Genomic DNA, 10,528 nt, shown 5'->3' with positions numbered 1-10,528 from the left:
GAGATTGTTGTGCATATGTTATGTATTTGATGATGACATAAACAAAACACCTAAGTAGATTTTACTTAGTGAAATAATGTAGCACTCGACGGATAAGAATTATAGTCCCGACGGATAACTCATTATAGTCCCGACGGATGATGACTTATTATCTATCGAGTGAGTAGCTTATGTAATAATAAGTCTGTAGCAAATTTCGGCATACACCTTTGTATAAATTCTGTAGTAGCATATAAGTCATGTTGACTTTAAATAGATATGCAGAATAGGTTGATTAATTGTACATAGATGATGTCTTGTAATTCCGTATAAATGAATTGAAGTCAAGTGCCAAAATAGCTATCGACGGATGATCAAATAGCTATCAACGGATGTTCAATATAGCGGTCGACGGATGATCAATGAAGCCTTCAATGGATGATCATAAAGTCGACGGATGATCATGTACTCAACGGATAAAGAATTCAAATATCAGTTGACAGTGATAGTATAGTCACATGCGTCGAAGTGTATGCAAATGGAATGAGGAAGCCTATTAACTGGGTAATAGAGAACAAAGTAACAAAGCATTAGACCCGATAGTTTTTATAATGATCCTGTCTTTTGACTTTGTAATCTTGGTAATATATAAACCAAGAAGTAGCAAATAGAAACTAAGATTTGAGATACAAAAAGTGAGAAACATTTGTAAGAAGAATTATTAGCATTTCTCTGTATTCTCAATAGTTCATATTTGTAAGCAGCTGTGAGCATTCTTGCACACAGAGTTCTCTCGATATAATATATATCTCTGGTGGAATTGTTTAAATCCACCAGAAAGTTTTTAAAGACTCGTTTTTTTAATTACTTGTGTTTTAGTTCACTTAAGTTTTTATTCCGCATTGTGCTAATCAATACACTTATATTTATATTCGAGTTTGAACATTTTTATTTTAAGAAAAAGGTTCAAGAATTCCATTCAACCTCCCTTCTGTAATTCTTGCTATATTGTTAAGGGACTAACAAAAATAAAGTTAAATAGCAATCTAATTTTTGTAACATTTTAAAACAGACATCCAACATTTGCAAAAATACTGAAACTTCAGTGACTGAATTGTAAAAACGGGTTTTGAAAATTGTTTTTGGAAAAATTTGGATCGAAACCTGGTCAAACCCCGAGTCAAATTCGACCCGAACGGGTCACCCAAAGATGAGGAACACGCCGCCTGAATTGCATAATCCGATGGCTGGAAAATAATCCGGCGAGGCTCAATTTTGATAAAAATGGGGTTATTGTACTCGATTCTTAGGGGGTTTTCATTCCAAATTCAATCAGGAACACAGTTGAATTATTTAAACCAGCAAATCATGTACTGAACTTTAATTCCGGTGAAAATCGAACCAAGCCCGACAAACATCCGGCGAGCTTCGTTCACAGCCTTCCCGAAACCATTTGCAATTTTTATATATATGTTTCGATTGCAAATTGAGCAAGGAACATAACCTAATTAACATAATCAGCTAATAACCCCTAATTAAGTAATACCCAAAATCAATCAAGAACATTCATATGAATATTACCCTAATTTTATTAATTCAAGAATCAAACAGCAATTTGGACATATTATTGAACTCCAAATCAGTCATATAATATACCAAAATGACCAGGATAAAATTATCTACAAGATACAATCATCAAATCATATCAACAACATAAAAATCAAAATTTCATAATTTAATCTTTAATTAATTTGAATTAAAATAATTAAACAAGAAAATCACCTTGATTTCTGCACTAAAATTGATGATTGATTCAGAAAGAGCTTTTCTAGAGCTTTGATTCGGTATATGGCACGCTTGATTCTGAATTCGGTAACGCCTTCGTTTGTGAGTTTGATTTTTAAGAACGCAGTGATTTATTAGGGTTTGCTCTGTATTTTATCGGTTTCTACTGATTGATTATGATTATACGAATAAAATGAAATAAGATAAAGGGCTATTTATATTTATGGAATATTATTACGTGTTGGATCGTATTGGATCGAAAAATAAGTTGTTTAGCCGCTAAGTAACTGCAAAAATGATATAATTTTATACCCGTATTGGATAATTATCCAAACCGAGTTTCTAATAAAACACTTTATATGAAAATAATGTAATAATATCCCGTCTTTCGAGAATACGGGTTTCATTGATCTATTGAAATGATTATCGTATCGAAAATTTTGCATCGGGACGCGTATGGGTCAAACTGTAATCCGGATTGAAAAAGTTAAAACACAGAAAATGTTCCGAATGATCATATTAGGTTAGGAAGGAGTTTTATGAAAAGTTTTGGGTTATAAAAACGTAAAATCGGTTGAAGTTGGACGATTCCCGGTTTTATAAAATAGTTTTGTAATTAAACATAAAATAATTATTAAACCTGTAAATTATTATAAAATCATATAACGATCCAAAAATTACCATAAAATATCACAATTATCTATATTACATTTTGAACATATTAAAATTAACCTATTCACCTTTTATCACATATAAGCATCTAAATATTAATATCAATCAACAAATAATTCACCAGAAATCACATAATAATCATTTATTGATAAAATAATTACACGTGATATCCCATATATTACAATAAATAAGGTAATGATCTGTTTATATACTATGCTTAACCTTAGATTTTAAATTCAATTCTTTAAAAGTAATTCTACAAATATTCCAATAATTATGTTTTTTAAACAAAATCAGTAGTTATGTTAAAAGTAAATAAATTGTCATTCTTTATGACCCTAACATATTATGTGTATGATTAAAAACACATGTAACAATTTGGTGTAGTGTTAAGAAGATGTGCATGTGAATGTAAAGACTCTGGTTCGATTCCCACAAGCAACAACTTTTATATTAATATTAGGTATAAGGGCAAAGTTGGTTAAGGAGGGGATAACTATCATGTTGGTCACATGTTCGAATTTCACGGTAGGAGAATCTATGATTATGCCTCCTAAGCCCGAGCCTGTCGCTTAAATGCGGTTTACTTTGGTTCACATGGTTTGCAAGCTATTGCGTGAGTCCGTAAGGTTTACCCGGCGCGCACCTGAAGGGTAGCGGCTGGGGTTAACTACGATAAAAAAAAATAAGTTTAAGTTCTAGTTTTATTCACAAATCTTTAAAAATCTTTCGAAACTTTACTCAATCCTTGTGCTCTCATATTTCGAGACTTTTTTTCTAACTATTTTTTATTATTTTTTCTTCTAATCTCAAATATTTTTAAGTATTTTATGTCTTTCTTTCTCTTTCCCAATCTTAATGTCTTTCAAGATATTAAACAATTCAATTTTGAGTAACTAACTGAATGGATCTATGTTGTGTTACAAGATTATCAATCTTTCAACGTCAACCCTTGAGATTGGCCAAGTATGTCTGGATAAATATTTTTTATATTTCATTCATCATAAGTTCAAATTGCTCATGTGCCTAATATGTCCCTAAATAATAAATGCATTCATTTTTTAATTATTTAATAACTTCATTCACATAAGTATTTGAGTGAATAGATTGACCTACCATTGAAAAGAGTTTGTTATTACTATAAGATTAATTCTAGAGGTACAAAAATATTTTATCAAAACTTTTCCAAAAAATGAGATGTCATTTTTCTATTGGTTATTTTCTCTTAAATGAAATAGACCCACATGTGTTAATATGAATCGCACCAATGAAAACATGCCATATTTTTTTTTGAAATTATTTTGGTACCGATTTTGGTACCTCTAGCACTACTCTACTCTTACTATAATGAGTTTTGTATATGCACACTTTATTTATTTCTTTAATTATTAAAGACTGTGCGAAATCCGGGCGTTTAGCCTAACTTTTTTTTAAAACTGGCTTAAAATTTTTAATTTACATATTTTTTAAAATTTGTTAAGTTTACCTATTTACAAATCAATCTTGGTAAACGAATATTCATAAAACAATAATTTCATCAAATGAATAATTTGTATGAACAATTTGTATGGTTTCAAATATAGTAGTGAAATATATGTTAATCTTAATTAATACAACTTGGGTATTCATTGATCGTGATTTAACTATTTATTTTAAATTGATCAATACTAAAGTTGATTGCACGATAAAAAATCAGCAACTCAACTTTCACATTAATAAACTTTTAATAAACACTTGGAAAATAATTTTTTTTCATTTTATCCTAAATTCTAAAATTGTTCAATATAGTATTCAATATTACTATCGCTCGTCGTTATATCCTATCTACTATCCGAAATTCAGTTTTTTTACTCTTTTTTGCATGAATGCCTATATAAATTATTTTACATTTTCGACTTCTATTATATAAGTTTCACAAGTTATATAATATGCATGACTCAGATGTATTTTGTGAGACAGAACTTAAAATCGTATAATATACATTACATATAATCTTTTTTTCAAAAATGCGTATTTTTTTTATCGTAGCTAACCCGCAGGGTTTACCCAAAAATGCGTATTTTGACCCAACATTCAACTAATTTGTATGTAAATCTTTTGCTTTTTTTTAATGAGCCTTATTTTCAAAATCAACTAATTTTACAAATTCTCAGATTCTACTAATAGATTATTATATCTGTTGTAATAATATATAATTTTGGATATTATTTTAAAAAAATTATATTACACTAAAACCTTTATATTTTTCATTCTAATATATTATTGTATTATATCCACAATCTTGATTATAATACAATATTATATTTAATTATGTAATATGTAGCTGATAACATATAAAGAGACTGGATCTCAAATTATAATCATTTAAAAAAATTCAAAGTTTCATATTTTCTTACTATTGATTTAATATATATTTTTGGTGTTTATAATATTTTATAATGTCATCTTAATATTAAATTACATATTCTATATAATTATTACTAGACAATCGATGTGTAATCCAAAATTTATTTAAACATTATTTTAAAAATTTTGTAAAGTTTCATATTTTCTCAGTATGTATATTTTAATTGATCAAAATAATACATCTCAAAAGAATTATTAATTTATCTAATTTTATAAGAAAAAATAAATTATCAAAATGGGTGTATATAGATACAGACTTACATATAATTATATATAATAAACTAATATATACAAGTCATCATGTAATAGTCTACAACTATTATATCTTAAATGAATAGTAAAATATATACAACTATCATTTTTTAAATGAATAATAAAATATTTATAAAGGATATTATAAACCAAGAAAATTTTATATATCCAGTTATTGAATTATAATATAAGGCTAAATGTTCTCCTAATTTAACTAGTTATGAGATAGCTTTAACTTACTTGTGGTAGGGGGTTCAAATCTTTAAGTTACTTTTGGTTAGGGTTCAAATTCAATTAACAACTTTTTTGTTTGATAAAATTAATTTACCCAGAAGTTAGGTTGGTTTAATATATATAAGAGAAGTCATCACTCTGGATTTAATCGAGGGTGGCTACTTTTGGACTAGAAAATAACAGGTTTCTTTTAGATAAAGCCTAATCCACTACCCAGTATGATTTACAGAGACTAACAAGGGACCTCAAGAAATTTCTTAAGACCAACTTACAAGTTGGGAGAGAGGTCTAATTTTTTCTTCTATGACACCAAGCAACTATTTGCAGTCTTGCAGGCCCAACGTCGCAAGTTTTATTCTTGGGCTTTGGCGCCTAAAAGAATTTGAAGACATGGTGTTTGTTTTATAGGTAAAAGAATTACTATAAACTTCATATTTACAAATTTTAACATAAAGAATTATCAACAAATTTTACAAAATACCAAGACAATATACACCTTTCCCCAACATTAATTTGCATGTTGTGTCTTATTTTTCGTTCTGGAAAAAAATTATAAATATGTTGATCCAATCCAAACATGACAAATTCGAAATATTTGTGTATATTTTCCTCATAAATTAATAAAAATACTAATAATTTGATTATTATAGGTTCCCCTCCATTTTTGGTTCACAAATTTTAGGTGTATCAGATGAAAATTGAAATTTAGTATCCTAATCTTCATAATATGGAATAATCCCAGTATACTCACCTCTTTTTCTTTAAAAATAATTATAATTGACGTGATAGACGACGAATTAAGTTATAAGATGTTGTTTTCTTTATCTTTTTGGACAAGGCAATTAAGCAAGGGATTGAAGCATACAAAACATCACATCAAGATATAATTTCAGTGTATATAGTTCAATTCATTAACTGATAAAGTAAATCCGATTGATGATCACCAAGAGGGCCACATATTATAGAAAGTATGAGAACTACTAACGGCTGCAATGTGCAATATTTTGCGAATACACATTTCATGTATATATGCATATTGACCGACAAATTAAGCAACCAAAAAAGTTAAATAACTAAAGTAATGGAGAGAACTAGTATTAATAATAATAATTCATGAGAATTTAAGAAAGCAACTATGGCATCAAATATATGGTCTCCCTACAGTCATGATCATAGGAACCGTAATGGCCACGTAGCTCTCCAACCTCCCCCTACGTCTACTATAGGCAGGGTGTGCCTTCAGAATCCGTGAGTCCAAGTATCTACAAACTACAAACAAGAAGAAGTTATAACCGAAAGTTTATCAATCTTATCCTCTAAATATTACACGTGTCATTCACCGGGATACCCTGTCATATCCTTCCCTTCTCCCTACCTTTCACGTGTCAAATAGCCTATAACAGTCACCCCTTACTAACCTAGGGGACAACTGGCTAATCATAGGAGAATAAAAATAGAACCAAAAGAAGAGAGAGACATACATAACAAGAAAACTAAAAAATAGACACTCCCTACGGACAATTCCCAGAAATAGTAAACAAGCTATCAAATTGGTGCCACTGCCGGGGAAACAACAAAGAATACTAATCACCCTACCACAACGACGAAACCCCATTTCTTCTTATCCTAAATCTCTAAAAAAAATGAGTGACGGATCGGATAATGAATCCCGCACTTATGGAAGTTCTTCTGAAACTCCCAATAATTCTCCTACCCATAGTATGTTGTCCAACTTAAGGGCTCAATAGAACTATATGTAATAACAAATGGCTTATTTGACAGCACAGATGGCTGTAAAGACGAATACTCTCAAGGCTCTTATCCTAGCTACAACACCCTTCGATCTGGAGAACGCCCTCCTCATAGGGTCCGAAAGACTCTATCTTCTGAATCATCAGGCAACTGTACTTCACATGATGAAGGAGGGTCCCAATATAGACTACCTACGCCAGCCCGAAGAGTTAGAAGGTCCCCATATCAACCAAGGAGAGGCCATCGAACTGCAACCCCCATCAAAAGACAGGAGGATATGATGACTCGTCTAGCCAGGCTGGAAGGCTTATACCTTGGAGCTGCCGTTGATATGACCATAGGAGGGTCACCTTTTACTGAAGCTTTGGAGGCTACCCTCGTCAATCTCGGAGTAAAAATCACTGGCTTGGACTCATTCAATGGTACTTCTGACCCGAATGATCATTTGAGTTATTATAAAAATTTAATGATATGTCATAGGTACAATGACATCACCAAATATCGACTGTTCATTTCAACCTTTAAAGCCTATGCCAAGACTTGGTTCTCAAGTTTGGCCCCCGGGGCTATTAGCTCTTGGGAAGAGTTTAAAGTGTTATTCCTATCAAAGTTCCGTGTTAATACCCCTTATGTTGTTCACACAATATCTCTAGAGAATATAAAGTAGGAACATGTTGAAACCCTACGGGATTACATTGAGAAGTTTAAGACTGCGGTCTCCAAAGTTAAAGAACTAAAGCAAACAAGTGTTGTGGATTCTTTTATTCGCAACATGAACTATCAAGAGTGTAGAGATTGTTGTAAAAAACCGTGTAATCGAGAGCCTATGGATCTTTTCGAGGCTTACACTATAGCTTCGGCCTATATAGCGACAGACGAAAGAATCCATGCTTACTACCCTTCGACTTAAGGGGAATCTTCCTCATCAGGCCGAAGAGCCATGCAAGTAGATGGTATGGAAGATTTTCGAGGAAGAGACCAAATAAATTTCCCTACAGACCAGAGGGCCATTCCCAGATAGATCCGAGAAGAACCAAATTTTACCCCACTAACACAAACCCTATCCTACATACTTCAACAAATAAGAACAAAAGAATTCTTTCAACCACCCACCCCTATAAGGACACCTACAAAGAAGAGAGACCAACCCCATTTTTGTGATTACTATATTGGGATCGGGCATAACACAGATGAATGTACTTCCCTCAAGTATTCTTGGAAAGGCTAGTGAAAAGGGGACTTTTAAATGATCATCTCCCCCTCGAGATTGGCATATCCCTCAGCATCTGGAGGGTCCTGCAAGAGTTATACCACCCCGACATATGGTTGATATGATTGTAGGAGGAAACATGACACCTCATGAAGTTATATAGATAGACCCCCCCTTCAGACCTTTCGCCTCTAGCACCTCTATTTTCTTCTCAAATGTCGATTATCTCAAGGGAAATATTTGACGGAACGGTCCACTCACAGTTACCCTCGATATGGCCAACCAGGATGTCAGAAAGGTCTTGATAGATAATGGTTCCTCTGTAGATTTCATCTTCAGACATGCTCTTAGAAGAATGATCATGGATACTCCTTTGGAAGAAATGAAGTTCGAACACGTACAGGGGTCTGTCTATGGGTTTAGGAATCATGCAGTCCCAGTTCAAGGAGCCTGTAACGCCCCTAAATCCGGGGTCAGGAATCTGGGTCGTCACGCAATCCTTCAATCATGTGTAACCTGCATTAACTCAATAATCCAATAGTTCCATATCACAGACCCCCAATATCACACACTCACAAGTTATAGCCTTAGAAATGACGTACAACAAGTATCATCTGTTATTAAAACTCAAATGTACTTTACAGGATCTCAAACAATTATTCATAACCTCTACATGAAGTTACAATAATTATGACTGATATCTTATACCTATCTGATACTCTAGTACACCTGAGACAAAGCTGACAGGGATCCTCCCCATGACTGCAAGCGACTAAGTCCCACACCGGCATACTGGTTATCTGTTGTGTTGTGTCATTTAAAAGAAAGCAAGAGTGAGCTATAATGCCCAGCATAATAATGTACAGTATGAAAATGATTATATGATAAACTCACGTAAACATCATATATGATAATTACGTTTTATTCGAAAATAGTTTTCCTTGGTGATACACACCTTTTTATGAAAACAATCCTTTAGTGGATTTTATTAACCTGCGAATACCTTAATAGTAAACCCAACACCTAGGCTTGGGTTACGGTATTGCATCATAATTTCAATTGGAAGAATAGGACACTCGTTGGAGCCACCGCATACGATGATCAGTCGTACTACGATAATAGTAACCTTTTCTACTAGTAGAAGGATGACACCTTCGTATCCCAGTTATCATCCTTGCCGCATACGGGCTATGTGTCCTCATTTCGGGTATACACACACTTCGCAGGTCCTTAGGTACATATTGTACCGTCTCCTACGGTACCAGTAGTCTATCCAATACACGAAGTACTTGGATCCTACCCCTCCCTTGTCCTTTAACAGAATTCTATCATATCTTGAAAACTCGAACCACATCGAAGTTCCCCAAGCGTTCTGCTACCAGTGGCCTTTATAGGGCGTGTACGATCTTCCTTGCCTTCTATCAGCTCTGACAATGACATCCTTCATTCTTCCACGTTGTCCTTCATAAGGGATATCGGCGACTATTTTTTTGTATGCTAGCGTTGTAAGTACATCTACACGAATTATCTGTCAACAATAGGCGATTCCCTAAACCGTTTCAAAAAACTAAGCCGCTAGACGTATCTTCAATGGTCAGGATAGTCCTCTCATTCTACTTATCGATTTGAGAACTCTAAGTCATTCCTCTGTCCGTCCTTTTTCGCAAAATATCTTGGGAAATAGTCCTGTTAATTAAATCTTGGATCCTTGCGTGGCACAGTCGTCACAGGGTCTCTCTGTCCCAATTATCTCTTCCGCATTCATAATAATTTTGTAGAGTGGACATCTATCGTTTGCATAATAAAGTAAGCGGTCTTATTTAATCTATCACTCAAAATTCCCAAATAGCACGACGGCTAACTTGGTTCTTGATAATCCTCCTTCAAAATTTATTATAATTAACTCTTACTCCTATTTGGGTCATCTATAAGTCGCAATCGCCAAAATTTTAACCCTCGCCTTTCCGTTTTCATTTTCAACCCATGTCGAATACTTACTTACCTACTCAATGACATCCCTTTTCATATTCTGTCATGACTAATATCCGTTTACGTTTTTAGGCATCTTTAAGTCTTCTTGTTAGGTAATAAAGCGTTCTTTTCATGCGATCCTTCTCATTAGTTATTCTGAGATTTGTCATCCTCAATATATCTTTTCCTACTTAAAGTGTCGCCACCACATTGACCTTTCCTTGATGATAATAGATTTCTCAATCACAGCCTTTGATCAATTTGACT

This window comes from Apium graveolens, chromosome 9, assembly GCF_009905375.1.
Source record: "Apium graveolens cultivar Ventura chromosome 9, ASM990537v1, whole genome shotgun sequence".
Classification (NCBI taxonomy): Eukaryota; Viridiplantae; Streptophyta; class Magnoliopsida; order Apiales; family Apiaceae; genus Apium; species Apium graveolens.
This window is presented reverse-complemented; position numbering follows the sequence as displayed.